The sequence below is a fragment of the Nannobrachium achirus genome, assembly GCF_963921795.1.
Source record: "Nannobrachium achirus genome assembly, chromosome: 18".
Lineage (NCBI taxonomy): Eukaryota > Metazoa > Chordata > Actinopteri > Myctophiformes > Myctophidae > Nannobrachium > Nannobrachium achirus.
Window position 1 is genome coordinate 22,910,592 of NC_137825.1, and position 26,241 is coordinate 22,936,832.

General features: G+C 42.8%; 1 protein-coding gene across 1 annotated transcript in view; it reads right to left on the minus strand.

The window, feature by feature from the left end:
- chst15 (carbohydrate sulfotransferase 15) overlaps nt 1–15,457 on the minus strand; it is a 50,881-nt gene extending 35,424 nt beyond the window's left edge. The window contains exon 1 of the mRNA XM_080748110.1: nt 15,216–15,457. The gene's annotated coding sequence lies outside the window, so the exon portion shown is untranslated. The remainder of the gene's footprint in view (nt 1–15,215) is intronic.
- Nucleotides 15,458–26,241: the final 10,784 nt, after the last annotated feature.

Consider the following 26,241-nt stretch of genomic DNA (forward strand, 5'->3'; position numbering starts at 1 on the left):
AAATACATATCATTTTGGGGGTCCTTCACATAGAAAAAGGATTTGAAAACATTCAAAGACGATTTTTCAAAAATAGCAGATCTACAAGCTCGCAGCGCGGCACTCGGTGCCGTGCTGTGAACTTGTATATCTGCTATTTTTTCAATAGTTAAAGCACAGATTAATGCGTAATAATGCGTTCCCAGTCTAAATGGGTTAAACCCCCTCCCCCTATGAAGAACATTCATGGGGGGCCCGCAGTGAATCCGTGTACCCAGGGCCCAGAATTTGGTGCGACACCCCTGCCCTGCCGGTGTCTCTCTCACACGTTTTTCTTTTCACTCATCTGTAAACACCACTCTGTACTTTGAGGTCACAATGCATTTCCAAGTTGGTGAACCGCTTAAGTTAAGCCCCAAACAAAAAAACTATCGGCCTTTACGACACATCTGCACTATGTTTTTGTAAACATCTAGCACGGAGCAGCGATGGAATGATCCAAAACAAAATAAAGAGAACTGCCAAGATCATCTGAGCAACAGCTCATTACAGCCGCCGAATGTAAACAGTCTGCATTAGATCTATAATGACACATAATAACATGCTGCTGTAAGCGTGTGTGTGTGTGCGTGCGTGCGTGCGTGCGTGCGTGCGTTCGTTCAAACTTGATCAAGTAACTGCTAATCACCCAAAGGAAAGTCACTGTTTATATTGATGACTTGACTGAAATGAAAAATGTATGTAGACCAAGTCGGTCCCACCCTAATTTACTGTCCTTCATTATTTATCAATGCTGTTTCTTGTTTGGAAATGTCACATCCCTTTTTGTTGATAGTCAATGTCCCACTCCTTTACGGTAAATATCTGGCGAAGTAACGGCATTTCATACAAAATACTCTATAAAGTCTCCATAGCAGGTTGTGAATCATATTCAACAGTGCATCATTTATTAGCTTAGCTCCTCTTAACAATTCACTTGAATTAATATTATTGGATATAACTCTTTGCTCTCATGCCTCGGCTGCTATCACAAGTTACAACCGCAGTGACTGTAGCGCTATAAAACACGCCCAGCGATCATAACATAATACCCACTGTCACCATGCTTCTGAATTTTTAACAAGTGCAAAATCTCAGAGTGCATGTATTACGAGTTGCAATTTGCACTGCGACGTGTATCTGTGCTGAGCCCGGTCGCAAGAGGCCCACTGAGATGGTTGGAGCGTGTCATATCTCCCTGTAATGTATTGTTCTCACCAGACAGCCACAAACATCAGCTGGCAGTTCAGCACACCAGAGAGAGGGGGAAAGAGAGAGAGAGAGAGAGTGGCGATGCAATGCACTGTTGCAGTGCCTGAGTGATCTGTTAAAGGTCTGAAGTGCAAATCTGATTTCCTTGAGAGATGGAAAGGAGAACGCAAGGGAGTGAGCTGAGCATTTGTTACACTAAATGAGGCTTTACTTTCACAAAGTAGTCCATTAGTTGACGAAATGTGTTTTTCAGTAGAGTGGTTGCTCAGTGCCCCCTCCCGCCCCTTATCCCCCGATTAAATAAACTTGTTTACCCACCCGAGCGACTCTCAGTCTAGAAATGACTCACTTGAGAATGCTTGCGGACCCCCTGACCAAAACAAAGCTGATCCACCACCCCTGCATGTTCTCTGATTAACTTTGCACAATCACATTGCAACTTTCCCCTTGGAATTCCCTAACCCTAACCCTAGGGCCCAATTTGGAAGTTGTTGAAGCTTAAAGTTAGATCCCCAACTCATCTGCATCTCTGTTCATTGAATTACCGGAGGGAAGTCGTCCAAAGGCTTAGTCATTGAGGGGAGCACTTCGCCATGTGTCAGAGTAACCTTACAGTCCATTATGTTTCTAAAGAAAGCTATAATTACACCTCTAATACTCTGCCCCCCTGAGGTCCTCCAGGAGAAACAATGTAGGTTTCCCCCTACGGTTGACTTTAGACTCTGGAGTTCAAAGTCAGAGCCTCTTTCCTGTGTTTACACAGCCTCTGATGCCAGGGGTGCCGGTATGCAGACGTGGTACAGTATGTGGAGCGCTGCCCTGTGACTGGCAGCAAAACGTGTGAATTTACAGAATGTATTATCAAACTGGTTTAGTCACTGTAACTGTCACATCTCAGGGATGGGACCTGATGCAAACCTCGGCCTCTTCTTGCCAGTTCTCCACTTATGAGAGACAGTATTATATTCACCTCCTATTGCATTAGGGTCTTAGATAATGAAGTGGAACAAATACTAGGGCTTAAGGGGATGGCAGGTTACGGCTCAAATTTAAGTTTAAAGCATTAAGAGGTCTCTCATTACATTCAGAAGATTTATTACAATGGTATCTCAATTTGTTTTGTGTTTTTGAGGGGGACTCATTTGATTTAAGGTTGCCAATATGTTCCACCTCTCTACCCAAAGGATAACTTACACTGTAATTTAAGTGTTTTTAGGCATACATCTCACTAATACTTCCATCCTTTTCAGTAGATTGTAGCAAAGGCAATTTCATCACAACTCTATATGCTTGGCCAAGTCATGACAAATGGTGGGTGAGGGAGAAATGTTATGACTACGCCTCCTCATCCATCTTGCCCGGTGTAAGAGCCACGGTGTCTGACTATTGCCCTTTACTGGTCCAGCAAGGTTCACACGGGCATTGGCTGGCGGCACAGATATGAAATTCCAGGCACAAAATTGGTATCGTCATCCCACAAATTGATAGCTGCTGTAATGACACTAACATTCACACAAATTCCTTTGCACTCTCCAAGTGACCTCGGCTAGTCTGTATGTGTTGCCAGGAAGTCTGCGTGATATAAACAGTCCTACAGGGAAGTCTCACACTTCAACAAGACATTTCAAGCCTGTCTGGTAAACGGAACTGAATATTAACCTATGACCCTGGCGAGACGTATAGCTGCTTGACAAGTGTACGGCAGGCTTTTGTTTATCACTTTGGGTTCCTTAGTGGGAGGACTGGCGCACTCGGCTGGTGATGTGTTTTCTCACAGTTCTACGCATGTGCTAACTAAGGCAGGGGTCTTCAGGGACCCCTTAGCTGAGAGCGAGGTAAAGCAGGGACCCCCACTACATATTGTATAAAACTGTGTTGCAGATTTTCATCAACTTGTTTTACTGTCATCAGCATATGTCATCATGTTAATGTGTTTTTTTTTCAGACATTTAACACTTTGAGATGATGCTTAGTAAATTTGACCTTTCACTCTGTATTTGGTCTTAACCTTTTTTATTTTACCTCTACACCAAAACTATTTGCCAAAAATATTTTTGGCTAAAGTTCTCCCCAGAATAGGGATGTGAGGGTTCAAGTTGTTCATTTAAAAGAATTATCCCATCACACAAAGATTTGGCGGCCCCCCTGTAGTAACTCTGAGGACCTTCTAGGGGTCCTGGACCCCCTGTTAAAGACTCCTGTGCTAAGGAAATATCCTATCCGCGCTGAGATTCCCAAGTAGCTGGTGTTACTGGCTGTGTCAGCAATATTCTGCTGTAAATGTGCAAATTTGACTGATGATTTAGTAGCCATGACAGCAATAGGTTTTTGGTGATGAACAAGAACTGTACTGCCATATGGGAATTCATGAGAATTCTATGAATTATGCATCATACTGTAGATTGGAGGCAAACACATCCTTTAGAGATACAAGTACTGTAGGATTGCTCAAGTTTAACCACATGAAGCTTAGTGTCCTATTCTGGGATGAACATTCTAAATCTCTTCACCGAAAATAGAACGGATTCCGCTCAACTAAGTATAGGGTTATATTTGAGTGTTAAGATGAATTATATGTCAAATTTGTCACAAAATTTCTCTTCAGAAAAAGTTTGTTCCGATGAAGGTCTTTGACTGATATGTTGTTTACTGGAACTTTTTTTTCTCTCCAAGTTCCAGGCAGTGTGCGGGACAGCTTTCTTTGATATCTATCACTGTGCGTGCGTATGTGTGTGCGTATGTGTGTGCGTATGTGTATGCGTGCGTGCATGTGTGTGCGCGTGTGCGTGTGTGTGAGAGACCCACAATGGTCACAGACTCAAAGCAGTTTAGCGGATTCCAACACACCCTGAGCACTGCAATATCTCAGAGGGCCGTTTGTACATCTACTGTATACACTCACAGTATACATGCAGTCACTTCTTCCCATTCCCACTCATGTTGCACACTCCTTGTGCAACATGAAAATCAGTATACAGTTTCCACTGTAGCCCTACACGCGCACATGCACACACTCAGCTTCACACTCAGTAGGCTATTAGTCTTGTTTGATTTTTATATTCAACTTTTTTATTTTAGTTGATGACCTTGCATAAGCCCTATAGGGTTGGCTTTCCTTTCTCACCGGCACTTATTTCTGTGTTTTTTAAATTGTTACCTTTTGTACTATTTGACTTGTGTGAATCAATAGAACAAAACAAAAACAAACTCTCCCGATAGCCAGCAGAGAACAAAGCAGAGTTCATGGAGGCATGTTAATTCCCTGGGTATCATTGTACTGTAATTTATACAACCCATTTTAAGGTGATTCCATTTTGGTTCAGCATCTATTTTCTAATAATGAGACTTGAACGTACCACATTTAAACTTTTTGTTAAATGAAAGTTTAAATTAAATCTTTCTTTGTATGGTAAAAGTAGGCCTAGTAAGAGCAGTTCCAAGGAGTGTATACTTGATCAAACACGAGGGGGCAAGGTTTTAGGTAAGGATGGCACTGATTGGTCCAGCAGTTTGTTGAGATACGGACTGAAAGAAGAAACACTGTCTTCAAATGCAATTAAAAAGTGCAAATACGGTAACAACATTTCTTCAGGTTATCTTTTAGGAACCAAGAAAGAGAGAAAGACCATCTTTATAGGCTGTACAACTCAGTGTTTCTCCCCCCCACTATGACTACTGTAGTTGGCTTATATTATGTTAAGTAGTCTAGGGGCTTGACAGGTTTGCAGACCATGTAAGTATAGAACCTGAAATTCCATTAAAGTGGTGCCATAGTTTTGTATGTGTCTATAGAGTTAACATTACACTAATAGTCCCCCAGGTGTGGTATAGTGTGGTATAGTACTTTATGTAATGAACTTTTGCACTTTTACTCAAGTAAATTCTGATTGCCGGACTTGTACTTTGTAACAGACTATTTCCACAGGTATTGATACTTTTACTTAAAGCTATACTATGGAAGTTGCTCAACTACTGGTCGGTAGCGGCATTGCTTTTTTCGTCCGTTTTTCGCCCGGAGTCGCCGCGGACCACCAGCCTGTGACCACCGCGACCGTCTCGCCGATACGAATCCGTAGAGCCGTCTCCCGTCATTTTTAGACCAGGATTGGGGGAGATAACTTCACCAACGTAAATACTGCTACTTCCTGAAGAGACTGCAAGATGCGATGTGATTGGCCGGTAGGGAGACACATGATGCAGATGACGTAATTTTGCCGGGAAATGCAGCCCCTGTCACGGCCACATGGGTGCAGTATAACACATATAAAGAAAAGGCTTTTGGGGCTGAAATTAACAGAGTGGGTGTTCTAAAACTTTAGCGATTTAATAGTTAGGACAATTTTAAGATTTGTTTTATTAAAAAAGTTACATAGTATAGCTTTAAGTAAAACACGTGAGTAATTCTTTCATCAATGCTGATATACTACTGTATCGATATGCAACTCAGATGGCGCAGAGTTTCAGCCGGCTTTGCTCAGGTGCCGCCTCACAGAGCTTAGGGCTTCTGCTGGCACGACATGCGTTGTTTTCAATGCCAGCGTTTATATTGAGTCATCATGATCCGCAGGTCAGCAAGCATTCCTTCGGTGTCATGGTGCACAAAAGGCTGCCCCCAGCTGCCTTATAGTGATGCTTGGAAGGGCCGGCTCTGATGCTAAGGCAACATAAGGCTTAAACTGACCCCACTGTGGTTATGCCCACAGATTCATGCAACAAAGCTTTTAAGGCATTACATATGCACTCAAAGCCGCCTCATACCAATTGCCCAGAGCTTTTACTTTTGACTCTTCTTTACTTTTATTTATTTCACGCTAGCTGTACCAATCCCACTGCTGTGAATCAAACTTATGGACCCATCAATTGCGCTGCCTATAAAGTTTAACATAACCGCCCGGGCTCAAACTAGTGCCCAAGGTCTCTTATTTGGGTTACTGAGACACTGATTTACCGTATTGGTACAATCACTACAGAAACAGCACATCCACATATAGCAGAAAGGGATAAAAACTGCCTGTGATGCTCAGAGGAGAGCAAGAGGTCAGGTGTGCGTGTGTGTGCGTGCGTGCGTGTGCGTGCGTTCGTTCGTTCGTTTGTGCGTGCGTGCGAGCGAGTGTGAAAGGTTCTAGCGTGCGCCTGTGTTTCTGATAGAACAGAGTGGTGAAAAATTAGTGTGGTATTGAAAGGTTTCACAGTTCCTCATTGAAAAAGTGTAGCCGGAGGTAATTGGAAAATGAACACATCCTTCCCTAGTGATGTACAATTCTGGGGGCCCCCACAGCTCCCGTGTTGAGGCCCATTAGAGTGACATCTGGAAGACAGATACTTCAGCACAGAGCTCCGCACAACCACTAATACTGGGTCTTTCTGCTAACCTAAGGGATTCCATGGCACTACATGAAAGTGTAAGCCAGGGTATATATAGATGCTAAAAATCATGTGCTGAAAAAGGAGAAACTCCAATAGTTTTCACAGTGTTAAACCTATAATTTCCCCATTGACTTGTATTCTTTGAGCTGAGTGTTATGGAAAATGGAAGAATTCAGTGGATTGTCAATGAGTGAGACCTAATTGTGGCTTGTATTTATTGGATTTCTTTGCTCCAAAACACAAGCACTGAAAAGAAAATCATTCAGGCCTAACTACAGTAGATACTAGATGTTAAATATGCCACCATACAGTTCTGCTATTTTAACCTGGTTTATGTTAATGTGTATACTGCTATTTTAACAGTATCATACCATTGCCATTTTTGGACAGTATATATTTCACTCTCAGGAATATTTAAATAGCTGACCTGTTTTCCTTGTTCTTTCTTTCGATCTAACTCTATTCTTCTTCCCATTCCTGGGAAGAAGAATACAGCCATAGCTGAGTAGAATGGTTGGGAATCAGAAGGTATCCGGTTTGACCCCCGGCTCACCCAGCATACGTATCGAAATGTCCCTGCTATCTATCTAATCATCTAATAATCCTAACCCTAAAACAGGGGTCTTCAACGTTTTCAGGCCAAGGACCCCTTATTTGAGAGAGAGATGAAGCAGGGACGCCCACAACCTTTTCATAGATTCCATAAAGTTTCATCGTTTGACAGCACAATCATCAGTGTACATCACCTTTCACTTTGTATTTGGTCTGCTCTTTTTCCACTCTACACCAAGGCTCTTTGCCGAAAATAGCCGATCTACAAGCTCACAACGCCTTGCAGCACGAGGCGTTGTGAGCTTGTAGATCAGCTATTTTTGGCTAAAGTTCTCAGAATATGGACATAGGGTTCAATATGGATATAGGGTTCAAGTGGTTATTATAAAAAAGGAGAAAAAAAGTTTCTATCACTCAAAGATTTTGAGGACCCCCTGTAGTAACTCTGAGGACCTCCTAGGGGTCCCAGACCCCCTGTTGAAGACCCATGCCCTAAAATGTATGAGGTTTTAGCTTATCACACCAGTAGAGACTGCGCACTATGGCTTTAATGGCAACAGTGACGACTAACGAATACACCATGAGTCGGTGGCTTTTTGCATTGCTGACAGATATAATTCTTCCATTTGGAATATTTCATAGGAAAGCCACAACTTAAGCACCAGAAGCGATAGCATCCATGCACTGTAAGCATCCCATCCATCAAAGTACTATTCTCATTTGATGAAATCCATCTTTATAGCGCAACTCGGTTCAGATGGTCGAGGCATATAAAACCAGTTGATTTCTTCATGCGTCATTAATGCAAGCAATGACCCACCACTTGGCAGTGGCAGGCAGCAACTCTGGGCTGCCAGATGCACCTCCTTACTCAGCAGTTCTAACCCAACCTCAGCTTGATGGTCACCTTACATGCTCATGTTCTTAAAAAAAAAAGGTCCACATATCACATATCATGGTCCATTTATGCTTAAAAGAAATCATATTTGAGCGTGGAGAGATTTACAAAAAGTCCCCATGGATTTTTGAAAGACTTTACAAGAGTAATCACTTAAGCCTACACTACAGTATACTTTGTCTTACGACAAATGGCTAATATGTTCACCTATGCCCTTGGAGCCTGTCCCTGAGTTATTGTAGAGTCAAAGCGTCCTTGAGCGAGACACATAACCCAGCCTAACTGCTCCCGATGAGCTGGTTGGTGCCTTGCATGGTTTCCTCTGCCCATCGGTATGTGAATGTAATGCACGTTGTAAAGTGCTTTGGATAAAGGCGCTTTATGAATGCACCATTTACCATTTTATTTAGCATTTCATGCCCACAAAAGGGTTGGAAGTGGTTAACATGGACTGAGATTAAGGAATGCTATCACACTTCCCCTTGTGTTAAAGAGGAGGGACAAACATTGCATAAAGACTTTCACTCATGCCATTCTCAAGATAAGCAGATTAATGGCTGTCAGCATGTTAACTTAATCACGGCAAGTCCATCAATCACATTGAGCAATAGGCTCGGATTGGCCCCTTTCAGACAGACATCACCTCCTGGAAGTGTTCGCCCCTCTTGCACGTCCACATAAATCCATCCCGGCCATCTACATAGTCTCATCAGGAATACATAACACAACTTCATTGGGGCACCCATCAATCAACCAGTCTCTCTCATGCACTCTTATTTTGCTGGCAGTCACAGTCCAACTCCTACTCGGCATTGCTGCCAAACAACATTTCCGATTTAGCTTGTCGTTTGCCGTGACGCACACCGAAAATAGCCTATCTACAAGCTCACAATTCGTTGCAACCGTGACGCATTGTGAGCTTGTAGATCCGCTATTTCCGGCACGCAGCTCCGTCATGCGACAAAGCGTAAATTTAGGCATTATACTCCCAAGCTGTCACATATATGGAATTGGAAGCCCACAAAGCAACTGATTCAAACCGCAAGTCTATGAAACATTTCTGCCACAAAGAGTTACTGGTGACAGGCCAGACGCTAAAGGCAGCGTGTTTAAGGCCTGACATGTTTTGATAGGCCTCTGAATAGCCTGGGACATCTCTTCTGAATGGGGATGCAGGATAAAAGGAAACGCCATGCGACAGCCAGTATCTCTTTTTTGCGTGTGATGATGCGAACGCCATCAGCATTCTGATGAGTTATTTCTTCGGAACGCACTCAGGATGTTTTTCTTGCTTTATTCTACAAGCAAGGAGTGAGGAGTTTGACTACATTCCCATGAGAGGGAATAGTCATCCGATCCGAAAATAACCATTAGGACAGCAAACACCCGACTTGGCTAGAGCCAGGACTGAATTGCTTGGAGTCTGGAGAGCGAGCCTGTTTACAACAGATGGCATCATGCACTCAAACACACGATCGCGAGCAACTATGTTTTGGCAGGAATATCATTACAAACCGCAAACTCAAGCCATTATGATGGCAAAAGACTGGAAAGATCACAAATCTGACATTTGAGACGGTGTGTAAATTGATCAAAAGAATAAAAGTCTGCACAACAGCTCCTGCAGTGTTTAGTTTACTTTAAAATACAGAAAAGAATAGATGATGGTACAACGTTTCGGCCACAGCCTTCATCAGGTGAAACTGATGCCACATCAGAATAAATCTAATGGACTGAAAAGAGTGCATGGACATCAATGTTTGCAGCCTCGTTAGCTCTACGGATGGCTACGGACGCCGAGTTTTTGTCTTTGTCAAATCTTTTCTGTATGTATTGGTGTAGTAGGTAGACAGGTTGTGTGTCAGTGTGCTCTCTATCTTAAACTTGAAAAGCCTCTCAAGCTTCCACATAAAAGTCCCTGATGACACACTGGATGTGTGTATGTGTTAAAATACAAGACCCCCTGTAGGACACAAGTCAGATGCTTCATTTGAGAAACAGAGAGAAAGCTTTCAGACAAGGAAACCGAAATAAAAGGTTTGTGTGAGGTCAGAGCGGGGCCAGGATGTGAGGGTCTTTTGGGAACGTTGGTCAGAGGTACTGAGATGATACACCCTGCAGCTGGGGGGAGCCCCCGGGATCAAGGTCAGCAGCCGAAGTTAGACCCAGCGTATGCTGTGCACATTAAAATCATCTGTGTTTAATTAACTTTGAGAAGTACAACAAATATTTGTGGTTTTGACTTCCAGTGAATACAGATGAACCTTGACATTCTCTAAGCCTGAGCCTGGCACGTTTTATGTCATATTTGTTTCCTACAGGCGTGGACTGCTATGCTATAATCTAGCTTAGTGCATTGCGGGTTCGAGTCCTGATCCCAACGATCTTTACTGCATGTCTCTCACAATCTCTCTCAGCAGTTTCCTGTCCATTTCCACTTTCAACCACAAATAAAGGCAGAAAAGCCCCCAAAAAACGTTAAAAATTGTTTGTTTCTTACGGGTCAAGCGGAACCACATGAACCCTAGCATCCCACATTCTGCGAAAATAAGTGTTGTGACATGCTTGTAGCTTGTAGATTGGCTATTTTCAGCAAAGAGAGTTGGTGTAGAGGGGGGAATAGGAAGGGACAAAGTAGAGACGCCTGGGGGACCCCAGTCAATGAGGTACTGTCTGTGTCTAGGGTTTCAGTGGTTAAAAAAAATGAATTCATGGAGCATTTTTCTTTAATGAGAATAAACAATTTGCCTCAATGCTAAATCCACGTGGGAACTAAATGGGGGATGAACAAGCCACTTGAAAGTCTTGATTTGGACCCAAGTGTCCTGACAAATAAAGGACGTCCCATTGCCCAGAGTGCGCAGCTTATTCTTTGTAAATGACATAAAAGGCAATCCTCTAACGACATGGGACCAGGGCGATCCAATAATAGTGGGTAATTCCTAGATGGAATTAGGTTTCCCACAAAGCCCCCGCTTCCATGAGAGCAGAATCTCAGAAGGAGCTGTGTGTTTCATCTCACAAATTCCCATTAATCCAATCTGTGTAAGCGGCACGTTGCGCTGAGATGTGAGGGTTCATGTGACGTGTGTCAATGGTTAATGACCTAAGGCCACGAAAACTGAAAAGACCAACGGCCCATTGCATGTAATCTCATGTGCTGCTTACATTCTTCCCGTTCCTCCATTATGAGATGCCCATAAAAGAGGCTGTTTGAAATCAATTCCCCGGGTACTGAAAGTAAAATTCAATGTCTGTGCTGGAGAGAGGGACATCTCCGAACACAGATTTCAGTAACGCCCCCCCCCCCGCCCTCCATGACAATAACTGAATAACTGACTCTGTCACTGTTGTAAAAATCATTAAATCCTGAATGTTTATTTAACTCAGAGAATGAATAAATTGAACCAAATGGACCCGTAATAATCAGTGTGGTTAATTTAGTACACTCTCAAAGTTACATTAACACTCAAGATTTTATTGTGTAGTCCATTACTGCTCACTGCCTTATCAAAGAAACCTCACAATTATGTAAGCCCTGGCTTCGTAATTGCTAATGTGATGACTTGAACATGCATACATACAAGTTTGGCAAAAAAAAAACATCACTTTCTTGTTTGTTTCATAATTGAAGTGTCACAACCTAGACTGTAAATGTTATTCATTCACTGGTCCATATTCTTTTCTGTCTGTGCCATATAGAAACATTATAAACCACTGTTGGTCTTTGAGAGTATTGAGCAGTATCCAAGGAGAATAGTGTGATACATTACTTTAAGGTCTCTGAAATGAATACTTCATCAGTGTGCCTATAAAGAACAAAGTGGGTTTAAATCAAGAAAGAAGATAAACCAAAATACTGCGTCTGGGCCATATCGCTGACAATGCGATCTATTAAATCGCTTGATTCCCTTCATATAGCCTTTCACAAAGGGAGAGATGAAATCAGCTTCACTAAAAGAGAGGCCACGCACACTACACCCAGTGGTGGCATTTATATCATTGTAATCATCCAGCCCACTCACATATGCATAATAATATATTTCACCAAAAAAAAAGAATCCCCCTCTGTAGTTATCACGCCCCCACGATCACGATCCACCCCTTCTCGCCGCTATAGGCACTTAGGCAGACAGTTCTAACTAGTGGGCCTGAGCAAACAGCTCAATAGATCTATCCACAGAGACACGACAAACAGAGTGTAACCGGGTGTCTGGCCCTTTCATAATAGACCTAAACATTATGTCTGCTTCATGGGGAAATAGGAACCTTCAAAATGTCACTTCTCCACAGGATAGTCTACAGGGCGTGCTCCTGCATACTGGCCAGTGCTGCCTTTTGACATTTTCTTTGAGCTTTAGCTGGGATTAATGCTGCTATTTTTCCCCTTTTGTCCCTATATTCGGTTGATGGCACGAATGAAAATGTGGTTAATTGGTGGGAAAGGTTTTGAACTTGAAAGAATAAGGCAGACTGGCAAAAGAACGATATTAAGTGAGGTGATGCACCCTCCCAGTATATGTCTCAATCACTGGCACTGCACACACGCACACACGCACACACGCGCGCACACGCACACACACACACACACACACACACACACACACACAGAAAAATAAATAAGCCTTGACAAGGGCCCATAGGGCAGGACTCGGGAGCCTATATCTCCTATTTCGCTATAGTGTGAGGTGGCTTGACGTACAAGTACAGTACATCCACTGGACATGACGCTATATTATGTTGCAGGGACTTACGGCCCAATCAAACCCTTGATGCTGAGACTAGTGCCAAGCAGGGAGGCATTGGGTACCATAAAATGACCCGGTCAGGGAATCGAACCCCGACCTGACCTCCCAATCTCAGATCGGACACTCTAACCACAAGACCACTGAGCTGGTCTCACGCATGCACACTTCAAAGAACTGGTTCGCTCACTCGTTGCAGACTTGCCGTATTTCTGGGTCTCTTGGGTGCGGAATTCGGGTGAAACGTATGAAGAGAAGCAACCCGCACTCACGCACGCACGCACGCACACGCGCACACACACACACGCGCGCGCACGCACGCACGCACGCACGCACGCACGCACGCACGCACGCACGCACGCACGCACGCACGCACACACACACAGATACAAAGTATATTCCCATGCATCCATGCAAGCACATGTCATAAGATTTATTAAATACCTTAATGCCATGAGAGCAAGATGTTTCATTTTAAAGCACCACACCCACTGCCACAAGTAAAAGGCAATTAGATAATCAGGATAGAGTTGGCCCTCAAGTTTAGGGTCATTCATACCCAATGAACCAAAAAATTACGAAAATCTTAAACCAAGACAAAAACGAAAATGTGTGTGCACACTGCACAGGGCTATAACATGGACATTATGACAATATTCTCTGACCCGATATTGTCGATATTGATATTGATCACATCAGACCCCCAAAATAATATATCTGGCTGCGGAACCCCATCTGAAATCAATGTATTCCAGGGACAACCATACAAGATTTGTGCTATTAAAATGTTTCAAAAACGTGTCAATTTCTAAAAGATTTCTTTGAAATGACAGGATACAAGCTCATACAATGTCGCATTGCGATGCTTAATGTGCTTTTATATCTGCAGTATACAGTACGTGCAAGCTTCTAGGTCTGCTATTTTCAAGTAAGCTGACCCCTAAAACCTCCTCAAGGACCCCTGGGGGTCCCCAGACGCAGACACTCCTATAGACACTGCCACATGGGGTCACTTTGCAGCTTTCACACACAGAGATGTATAAATAGATGTTACTTTACTTTAGGAATGCAAATAGTACCTTAAAGCACCACAAGTGTGCCAATACGGCATAAAAACTGGTGATCCTCTTAGCTCTTACCATTGCTGTTATTCTTTGATTAATCCCCCCTTTTTTATGTTTTCTTTACAAAATGTTTTTGTCTACCACTCATACTAAGATAAACAAGAAAATCCTGAATCTTGAAAAGACAACATGCACTTATGCGATTATCATCACATCACATCAAATAAATATCCTATTAAATCCCTGTTTCACAATCACATTGAGATCCACACAGTATCTTTGCCCAGTCTATGTGTGCTTGCGTGTTTGCGCGTGCATGATGTGCGCGCTTGGAGGATAGGCGCGCACCTTGAGCCGGCCACCTCCCCAAATTACCATTCACTAAATTCGGGTTTAAAATATATAGAACCATCAACTGGCAGGATATCATCAAATGAAAGTGGTATAAAGATTTTATGCAGCGCAATTATCCCTTCGCCAATTTGCTGCTATTGCTTCTAATATCCTTGAAAAGAAGCTTCTATATAGCCTATAAAGACGCTGCACGCTGTTCATTTTGGCACGAGGCACTGTCGTAAGACGAAGTATAAATCGGGCTTCAGGTAGGACAAAGAGAGAAAGAGAGAGAGGACCACTCCGTTCCTCTCAAGCCCTTTACGCGTGGTTCCATTGGACAGCTTTTGTTTAGGGAAGAAAGAAAAAAATGAGTATTTGTAATGGTTTTCTAACAAAGTAGGCTATATTTCCCATAGTGTAAGCCACGTGTTAATATTATAGGCTAATATTATGGTCATTAACAGAAACGGACACCGAGATCCGTTACACGTGTGCGTTGGATGACAGCTACAGAGCAAGCAAGTGCGACCATTTAACGCTGATGATGCACAATGTGTTACCGTTTCCCCCTTACAGATGTCTCCGTCCACATGGTTTTACTGTACTTATACTTTACTTCCATCACGGCACATTTTTTCTCCCACTTCGATTCTGAGTAAACTGTGTGAACTCTTGAGAGAATACATAGTAGCCATTCATTCATATAGGCGAGCGAGCGGTGCGGGTGCCTCGATCTCCCCTGAAAGGAGACCGTTATGTACTGTCTCCAATTTTCTAAAGGGTTTACACATTAAAATCACTCAAACTTCACGCAAATCTCCCCTCAAATTAGCCTACATGTGTTGAGAAAATGTTAGGTTGTAGTTGTTCAACGAGGCTATATATTAATACAACTTGAATAACAGTTAAAGGTGAAAAACAGCGGACAAAGCGTGTTCGGTTTTAATCGAGAGTCCAATTAGGCAATATTAGAACCTTAATTGTATTGTAATAGGCTATAATGTAGAAATAAATAGTACCTACCATGAGTTTCTTCTTGAAGTCGGCAGCTCTACACGACCATCCGTGTGTAACAACTTATATTTGCCGGCTCATATAATCCCATATCGTTCACCAATAACGAGATAAACGCGGTGGCATTTGTGAGTCCCTGTTGACTGTTTATTTTGTTCTTATTTATTTATTTATTTTCCTCTTCCTGTCAGCGATAACTGTGCTGTTAAAGTTAAAAGTGTCGCCTGGATATGCGCGACTCAATGTGGTGACAGCTCGCGGTGTTTTCTCTCTCTCCCCCTGTCTATGAGGAATCACTGTGATTCTCTCTCTCTCTCTCTCTCTCTCTCTCTCTCTCTCTCTCTCTCTCTCTCTCTCTCTCTCTCTCTCCCCTCTCTCTTTCTGTCTGTCTGTCTGTCTGTCTGTCTGTCTGTCTGTCTGTCTCTCCTCCTCCTCCTCCTCCTCCACCTCCACCTCTCTCTCTCTCTCTCTCTCTCTCTCTCTCTCTCTCTCTCTCTCTCTCTCTCTCTGTGTGTGTGTGTGTGTGTGTGTGTGTGTCTCTCTCTCTCTCTCTCTCTCTCTCATCTCTCTCTCTCTCTCTCTCTCTCTCTCTCTCTCAGGGTTCAGGGATATTTTCCAAGTTGTAGACGGGGTGAGGTTGCAGGGGGGTCAGTGGGGGAGGGGGCCAGTAGGACAGCTGCTAATGGACAGACTGTTCAGACCATGGTGGTGTGGGTAATGAGAACGGTAGCACCCCATTAGTTGTGTAAGGCAGTGGTTCTCAACCTTTTCAGGCTGGGACCCCCACAAAATAATCATATTTTAACTGGGGACCCCCTCACCCTGACGAGCACTAAGAGCTGAGGCATTACATTTTGTATAACAAGGTTCTATTGTGAAAATAGCCGATCTACATGCGCACAACGCGGCTATTTTCAAAATTTCTGCCTCTAATATTTTACAATTTGGCCAATTTAATTTGTCATTTTAGAGGTATTAAAAAGTCCTTGAATTGTCACTTTACAAAATGTAATGTGCAGATACGCTTTATACACTTTATGTTGGTTTGTTTACTGTTGAGTGAGAAAACAATGTTTCACATTAAGTTAATCATCTGGGGACCCCCGAAATAATTTAGGGACCCCCCTGGGGTTCCCGACCCACAGGTTGAGAACCACTGGTGTAAGGGGAAACTAAATACATTGAATGAATGAATAAAGAAATAGTATATTCCCCTCCCTTATAAGCCAAAATTGTGGTGTCTTTCTATAAAGTCAATTGTCTGCAACTCAGACCGTATAACTGAGAGGGTGCGGCTTGCATGCTTCCTATACACAACACAGAATAACAGCAGTAAAAAAGAGAACAGAATCTTTCATTTCATTGAGTCTCATAGAATTCACGCCAATGTGAGCTTTTATGGGAACGGCAAGAAGGCGCCTGACCGTGAAGCCATGTCAAGGCTAGGGATGGCACAATATGAAAATGTCATATCACGATTCGATTATTGTGACAAAAGAAATCGTGATTTACGATTTTATCACGATAATCAAAATCCGTTATCCTGGGGCGGAACATTTGCCCAAAAATAGCAGATCTACAAGCTCACAACGCGTCGCAACGTGACGCGTTGTGAGCTTGTAGATCGGCAATTTTTGGGCAAAAAAGACATTTGATAGAGTAAAAAAAAAACTGTATCAAGTACGTATATTGTAAGTACCTTTTACCAGTTATAGAGGGTTTAAGTGGTACCGGATATACCACTCGGGAAATAAAGGGTGAATTGATTCCAGTGCATGACGGAAGACGATATCACGATAAATTAAATCTCCACGATACGATTATCGTGAGTGTTTTTTATCACGACAATAAACGATAATATCGCGTATCGTCCCATCCCTAGTCAAGGCCATGTTGCCAATGCCATGCACATTGTGATAGTGTTTCGAAGAGGAACAAACGGACAGTTTAGTCAGTCCCCCCCCCCCCCCCCCCCCCACGCACGCAGCTGCTGTTTTAAGAACCCCAACTGAGATTGGTAAGACCAGAGAAATACCCGAATGATTCATTCTGGCTGCAGACACATTCATTCAGACAATTATTCAACCATAATGAATGTGAGCTTGACCACAGTGTAAACGCGTGTGGCCACGCAGAGCTCCATCTGGGTCTAAATGTGAAGTCATTTAAGCAATAGGCTGTAAGTTGCTGAGGTTGGTGACCAGGCACGTGCACGCATAGACCTGAAAGGGGGCTTGAGCCCCTGCCCTTTTATCCGTCTGTTAAAAAGTGCCCTCTCCAGACCATGAATGCCGTTTTTACTGTGGTGAAAGAAATGCAAATGCCCTCTTTCCATGCCATACCTGAAGGCAGCATTCAAGAGAATAGCCTTGTCCAAACTCTCCTGAATTTGAACGCATCATCTTATGTTGAAAGAATTGCCCTCACTGTTTTAGAAATCCATGCCATACACCACATCTCCAGTATTGCCTTTTTTATGCGTAGTTTAGTGTGGTATCAAGTACTGAAAATAGCCGACCTCCAAGTTGTGAGCTTGGAGGTATCCTATTTTCACCAAAAGGCCCTTTTAGAAAATTCCAGCCCCTGCCTCTCTAACATTCTCTGCACATCCCTGTTGGTGACGCTGTCACCAGGACTGGATGACTGCTAACATTGAACACTGTCATTGTTGCCATCTTCACCACCGTCGTCATCCAGCTCAATAACCACAAGTATAGGCTATAGCTATCTTTGCTCTCCCTCAAAGTTCTCCGTATCCAATATAGGCCTAGCCTACCTAACCTAATCTGTCTCAGTAAACAACTTGCCCATGCAGCGACAGTAGCTTTACACTGGAGATTTATCTCTCTAGATTTTTCTACCTGCCTGCCTGCCTGTACATTATCAACCGCAGAAAACTTCTGTGGGCTAGGAGTAACCAGGGCAATGTTAATGATGATGAAGATGATGATGACGATGATGATGATGAAGAAGACGATGATGGTGACGATGACTGTGTGTGATGCCTGCCTGTGGTCTCCAGAGTAAATGATCCTAGATATGACTCACACAGCCTCCAGCCCTCCTCGTTTTTGCAGTCTGACATGCCTCACAGGGATAGCACCAGGGACGTGCTGGGCCCCTGATTCAGCCCGGGAAAAAGAGTTATAGAGGCCCTCATTGCGTGCTATAGAGAGAGATCTCTCTCTATAGCGTTGCTGCTGCTACTCAAAGATTTGCCATTTCAGATCATGACAAGTGACTGTACATGAGTTATATTTTGTCGTTGTCGGGTGGAAACCTTGTATGTCCAAAAACGTTTGTTTTGTATTTATCATTTTAAAAATGATTTAAACTAGTGAAAACAGCCGATCTCCAAGCACACAACGCCTTGCGGTGCGAGGCGTTGTGTGCTTGTAGATCTGCTGTTTTCACTACTTTTGTGCAACGGCCTTGTATGATTGAAACTTGGAGATACGAGGTTTCTGCCCGACAGTGACGATTTACTTTGTTGGCCCCCCAGCCCCCAAAATGGAACGAAGGCCGACATTTAATTTGTAATTGTTTTCCTAATGGCCGGCCTGGACCGGCCAGGAATGAACCGGCCGTTCGGGAGTTGTCCCGCTTTTCCCAATAGCCAGCACGTCCCTGGATGGCACTATTGAACTCTCATTCCCTATTAGAGCGTGTTGAGAAATACTGAGGGGGGAGAGGAAAGAAAATTGTGAGAAAAAATCACTGCCACGGCTGCTGAAGAAAATCATTTTTTATGTAGTGGTTGTTTTAGCCTAACAAATACCCCTCAAAATATATTTAATTCAATTTGTGGGTGTGATACAGTTTGCTGCTATATTTTATTCATTAAATCAGGTAAGTGCACACAAAAAATGGTTATTTGGGGTGGTTCAGGTGCTATATGCAGTAACACTGCTATGCCGTACAAGCAACCAGTTAGGCTTTAGAGGTTCTCTACTGGTTCTTCAGTTTATAGTTTAGGAACCTCTAATGGCTCTACGTAGCACCATTTGTCAAGGGTATTATATACTGTCCATGCCTAACAGAAAAAAACTTTACAGTATTACCCGTATTGCTTCCAAGATCACTGGACTTCCCACACTTGCTGATATGAACAATAAGGCCATCACACACACTTAGCACTCTTGATAATAAATGACACTGATCATCCTCTGTATCGCTACTTCGACCTCATGCCATCGGGGCAAAGATACAGAACCCTGAAGTGGCGCAAGGATTGGTTTAGCAGGAGTTTTGTCCCCTCAGCCATTAAACACTAAACAAACTACTACTTCCCTGTTCCTCTTTTGAAAAAACACACAGAGACACAGACACACGCACACAGACACACGTGCACACAGACACGCGCGCGCGCACACACACACACACACACACACACACACACACACACACACACACACACACACACACACACACACACACACACACACACACACACACACACACAAACAAAGAACTCTGTCTTTAAGTTACCCATCCAGCAGTTCTTTTTATTAACAAGCAGCTTCTGTCATCTCCGCCGCATTAGACAATTTCGCTGGGTTTTTGTGTTGCACAAAAATGGAAATCGTTTAAATGATGCAAAGGACTTGGCAGGGCAATGGACAACCCAGTCAGAGTTATATGACATTAGAGAAAACAACTTTTTGTGAACGCTTCTTCTCAGCAAAAGAGGATTGAAGAAGTAAGATTAAATCTCAAAGTTTTTCCATTTGCATTTAATTTCCTGTCGGAGAAGTGAAGTGAAGGCTTTGCGTAATGCATATAATGGTATACTGTAAATGCTTCACTCTTTCCAGTCAAAACCCTCTGTCACATCGGGTCATCTAATGTGGATATAAAAATGTATCTGTTTATCTCTGCAAACATATTGTTTCTTTGCTAAGTCAGGTGTTCTAAGACAGATGCTGTGCTTTCCAAGCAAGAGTATTTCTGACTTAATTCATTCCTTTGTGTCAAGAAGAACAACACCAGTTACATTATCGTACTACTGAATAATTCCAGGTTAATATCAAGTCTTAATAAAAGATTCTGAAGCCCATTACCCCAAATAATAATGTCTTTCATTATTCATCCTAACGTGGTCGCCCAATTAGAATGCATATTTGATGATAAAGGCATTTGTACTTTCCTTTAAAAAATTACAAGTTACAGCAATAAGACTTTAATGAATGTGTTATGGGATATATGGCTCTCCATGGTGCAATCATGTGCATGGATCAAACAAAGCTGCAAGTATAAATGCAAGGCAGAATTTATCAGTGTACTACTAATGTCCCAAAGCAGAAATGAAACCTATTCTACTATCTTTTCTCTTGCGCTACTATTTTTGGGACATTACATTAGTAACCTGAATGTCTTTTGCATTTAGTGACAGCTCACTTTTTCCATTTGTTGTATTTTATTGCCCCTGGGTGACTTTTCTGCACTGTTCAGAATGTGCATATATTTGATATTAGCTGTTCAGTGTGGCTTCATACCGGTATATGCAACACTGTATGTGTTGCATAAAGTGTCTTAGAAGTACTGTGGCTATATGCCATTATGTCTAGGGTTGTGCCTGTTCTTGCATGTGCCTAACAATTCGAATTGTAGAAGTGGCACAAGGTTAAAAAAACAGAAAAAACAGAAAAGGGTTGGATATAAGAGATACATCGATATCCTCTCAAGTCTGCTTTAACATGGTCTAACATGAATAAGTAATGCAGACTACTGCTATGGCTTGATACAGAGCGGGCTACAATTTAATAATAATACTTGCAATTTATATAGGGCTTTTCTGAGTACCCAAAGTCGTGTGTGTGTGTGTGTGTGTGTGTGTGTGTGTGTGTGTGTGTGTGTGTGTGTGTGTGTGTGTGTGTGTGTGTGTGTGTGGGACCCCCTAACAAAGTATACATGCTAATTTAGTGCGTTCTGTCTAAAATCTTGTACAAGCCTATTGAACAGAAGAATCATAAGGAGACATCTGTATCCTACCTTATAGAATGCTGGAAAAGTGCTGCCTCAGCAGCTCAAGAACGGTTCAACTTTCTGTTGAAGTGGCTAGTTCCCATTTTCACTGGTGTAAAGTAAGTACATTTACTCACCTTTCTGTACTTTTACTTCTAATCCACATCGCAGAGGCAAATATTGTACTTTTACCCCACTAAACTCTAGTTACGGCCTGGACAATTGGCGACGGCGTAACCGTCCAGGCACCTAGGCTGCTAATCCAGCCTGACAGCGTGTCGTGGGTTCAAGTCCCAATCCCGACGACCTTTCCTACGTGTCTCCCCCCCATCTCTCTCCCCATTTCCTGTCAGTGTATTGTCTATCAATAAAGGCAGAAAAAGACCCAAAAATATCATACTCAAAAATACATAATGATTACTTTCTACTTTTGGTACTTTACATTTTGATACCAATACCTTTGTACTTTTATTCAACTGCACTTTACTTGTAACAGAGTATTTCTACATTGCAGCATTGATACTTTTACTTAGTAAGTAAAACATTTGAGTACTTTTACCCCCACTGCTAGTTCCCTTTTTCTATATGATGCCTCTTGGTGCTATAAGGGCTCACTCACCTCTTGTCTTCTTTTCTCTTCCTTTTCTTTCAAATCAATAGACGAGGGGAAAAAAATGTAATGATGCTGTTGCAATATATCGCTGAATCAATAAACCCACGCACGGTGCATTGACAGCACTTCTAAACCAGGCTCAGAGGATAGTTGTGGGGGAACAGAAGAATTATAAATGACGGCAAGAACCCACACGTTTGATTTACGAACTGCTGCTTGCACGCGAGTTCTCCTCTTGTGGGCATGCAGGGTCTGCTTCTAACACTGAGGATATTGCAGTGTACTGGAGAGGCTGTCTCTGGAGAGTGACAATGGAGTAGAATTCAACATTTGCAGACAAGACCCCATACATCAGTTTACCAGGCAGGGTCAACACCTATTTCCCCAGGAGACCAGTACACATGCAAACACACACGCTCAGGGGTGGACTTAGCACCTGGAAACCAAATTTGCCCCTGTTTTAGGATAGTTTGGGCTGGACCTTTCTGTCTGGAAATCAACGCTTGTTCAACTTCTGGTTGCCAGAAGCTGTTACAAAGTCTGATGGAATGGCTTTTGATACATACTGTAGGTATTGCTTGCATGGCCATGGCCGCAACATTGGCATGAACAGTTTGTGACTGGGGCGATGGGTGTCCATGATGATTCGCTCAGCCTTGGCTACACTCTGCTTCTTGTATATTCCCTGGAAGGTTACGTCCGACGATGCGCTATAAGCTGTCCACAACGCCCTCTGGACTCGAGTGCTTTGTGGTCGAGGGTGCAGCTCTCGATGGCGCTGTTGCAGAACAACCTAACACTGAATTTCCTCAAGTGATGAAGGCAGTACTGGCAGTACTGGCAGTTTCTAACCACTACTACGTTTGGCTTTGTTTGTATGTATAAGTGTCCATATGAGTGTCCGTATGGAGATAACTAACGCCACACGAGACTAACGTCATAGAAAGATAGAAAGATTTCTTTAATGCATTTAGGTTTCAGGTCCTCAGTGATGTTTGCAGAGGAACTTAAAATGCTTGATCCTCTCCATTGCAACGCTGTCGATAGGGGCGTGATCTCTCCTTGGCCTCCTGTAGCCCACGTCTCCACGATCAGCTCCCTGGCATTGTTAATGTTCCGAGTGAGGTTGTTCTGACACCATTGTGTCAGTGATCTGAACTCAGCCGTGTAGGCAGAGTCACCGTCATCAACATTACAGCCCATTGCTGTCGATGATGATGTTCGAGCTTTGTGTGCCCAGGCCACACAGTCATGTGTGTACTGTACCGGATAGTAGATGAGAAGACTCAGCACGCAGCCCTGAGGGGCTCCTGTTTTGAGTGTCAGAAGATAATGTTGCCCATTCTGCTGTGTACATGTATGCACGCAGACACACATGCATTAATGATGCCAAAAAAACAAAACAAAGCATTACAAAATCCTTAGTGTTCATTTAACAAATCCACATTCAGTCAAAGTGACGTCTTAAAAATACGAATAATCCAAGGAAGCATATAGCCTACTTTTTACTTTGCTCGGCTGAGTGACAGATAATTCCCATAAGTGACTGCAGGAAAGCCAGATGAGTGGGTTGGGTTGTGGGACCTTAGCCAAACACATTGTTTTCACACTGACAACATTTCAGCTTCTGCTTCTGCCCTGGTCACAGGAAATACGCGCTGATGGGATTATCCCACACTATACAGCTGACATAGTATAGGCCATCCCTTAGCTGTTTCCTTGGAAACATGATTTACAGCTATACGGCTACCTTCCGTACGGTCTCATACATTGTGCTGTGGTGTATGTATCAGGGTATTCCACAGTCCTCAGAGGTTGAACGATGATGTTGTGGGCTACACTTGTCGTGTAGTTTAAACAGATGTCAGCTTACGGGAAGCTACACGTCAACGTTTTCTCAGAAAAGCATTCGCTTCCATGCAGTATGTAGATAAATGCTATAAAAGTAATCAATTATTTTACTGACAGACGATTCTTCCTCAGTCGCTCCACTGTTTTGTTTTTTAAAGAGGCAGCATATATGCCAGGGAAAACCCTCACTGGTATAAACCCAGAGATTTTAATGAGCCGACAGAGGAAATCAAATCACAACAGAGCAAACAACATGAAATAAAAGATGGCTGGCAGTAAATAAAATAACGTAGGCAATGGTTTGACTCCATTATTCATAAATTCTGATGGAAATTAATGAGATGTCAAGTGGCAAGAACGTGTGATTTTAAGACTTTTGAGTGAGGATGTGATTAGTTAATTACCAGAGCTGGGTAATGGAAGCCTGTCATTCAGAAAGTTACCTTATTTTCATTTGTGCCATTCAGCATCACAGCTTTCTTTACACATCCGAGGCACAGAAGAGTAACCCTGGGCTGTTTATGCAGTGCCGCAAGCCCCGTTTGAGGAGTTTATTTTTGTGATGTTTATGTTTGAGGAGACAGAGAGCACATAGAAGCTTTTTGAAGCATTTTGCCTTCTGAAAACTCCAAACTCACCATCTTTATTGGGCCTTATTATTGGCTTTACTGAATTTTGTGAGCTGCCATCTACTCTCGGCGGTTGTGGAGACTTCCCTGTAAAAACACAAACAAAGGATTAAATATGCCAATAGTCTATATACAATTTAGTGGCAAGAGTGGAAATTCTCCCTTTTCCAGATGGCTCCTCACAGGCAGAGCGCAGCAGCCTGTTTATCCCACATCTTGAGCATAGCTGATAGCTGCTCTACCACCTCATTTTGAGGTGACACCAGGCAGTGTGGATGATGGCTGCATACTCACTATGTATATTCATGTGGTGGATGATGGATGGATTTATTCCATTAAGCAAATGGAGGGCTCACACGGCTAGCAACTCTCTGACAGCTGCTAACAGGCTGACAACTGCAAACGAATTGTATTTATTGGACACCCACCTGAGATAGTCACTTTTGATGAGCCCAATAATGATGTGGCTTCGCTGTGCAATTGAAAAGACTTTCAGAATAACTACATTAATTATCACTATATGGTTGCATCTTAAAATGTCAATTAACATTTTTTTCTCCAGTCTTACTGTAGTGGGTGTAATAGCTTTTCTTCATCATTTTACGTTGGCTACCGACAGTAGCTGATGCCTCCCTCGGACGCGCCTCGCAGGGCTCAAGGCAGCTTCTGTCGCATGCTTGCTTTGTTTTCAAAGCCAACATCTTTATTGCGTCATCATGGTCCTCAGGTCCGCATTCCTTTGGTGTCAAGGTGCACAAAAGCTGCCGCCATAAAACTGTAGTGATGCCTGGACGGGCCAGCTTTTTTTTTTTTTTTTTTTTTTTTAATTATATTTTTATTGAGTTTTTTTCCCATTTTAAAATACAGGACATACAGGGATGACAAAACACAACACAACAAAAAACAAAAAGTGACAGAACAATGCAAAACAAAACAATACAAAACGAAACAAGGCAAAACAAAACAAAACATGACAAAACAAACCCTAACATATACCCACCCACCCACTGGCCCTTGGGGGAGAGACCGAAAACATGGTATATAAGATAATGAAATAATAAGAAAAGAGAAAAAAAAGGACAACATGTGTCTACACATACGTTTGTACATATATACATACACGCATGCATATACATGTGCGTATAAACACATTGTTTTAACATTTGTGTAGATATTTAGCCTCTAGGTAAGTAAAGAAAGCATAGTAATGAAAAATAAAAGATCGAGAGGGGAATTATAAAATTTCAGTTAATGAATTGATATGTAGTAGGAAAGGATCCCAAGTTCTGAAAAAGTTGTTTAGACAGTCTCTAGTTGTGTATTTTATTTTTTCTAGGTATATGAAAGATGACAGGTCTTTTAGCCAGGAGGTCGTGGACGGGGGGGTAGGGCTTTTCCAATGTAGCAATATACGACGCCTCGTTATAAGAGAGGAGAACGCAACTACATCTGCCTGGTAACGAGTGAACCTGCCCACCTCAGGAGGTACACCAAAGATAGCGACTAGAGGACACGGAGGCAACACCATGCCAAAAACTACAGAAAGTGTATCAAAGTAGTGTTTCCAAAAAGAGTCAAGTTTAGGGCAGGAGTAGAATGTATGTGCATGGTCTGCAGGCGAGTGGAGACACCTGTAGCAGGAGTCGTTGGTGTCTGGGAACATTCTACTCAACTTGGCCTTGGTGTAGTGTGTCCTATGGACCACTTTGAATTGGATAAGACACATACGGGCGCATACGCAAGAAGAGTTTATCCTGGTTAGCGCTGTATTCCACCAGTCCTCGTTTAGCTCTATGCCGAGTTCCCTCTCCCATGTATGTCTCAGCTCGGGGAGTGTGGATGTTTTAGAGGAAATAAGAGAGCTGTAGATGGAAGAGATGTTGTTCACAGAGTCTGAGGGTGACATTATAGATTCTAGTAAGGTTTTTGCAGGTAGGCTAGGGAAGGACGCAAAGTGAGTGTTTGCAAAATTGCGTAG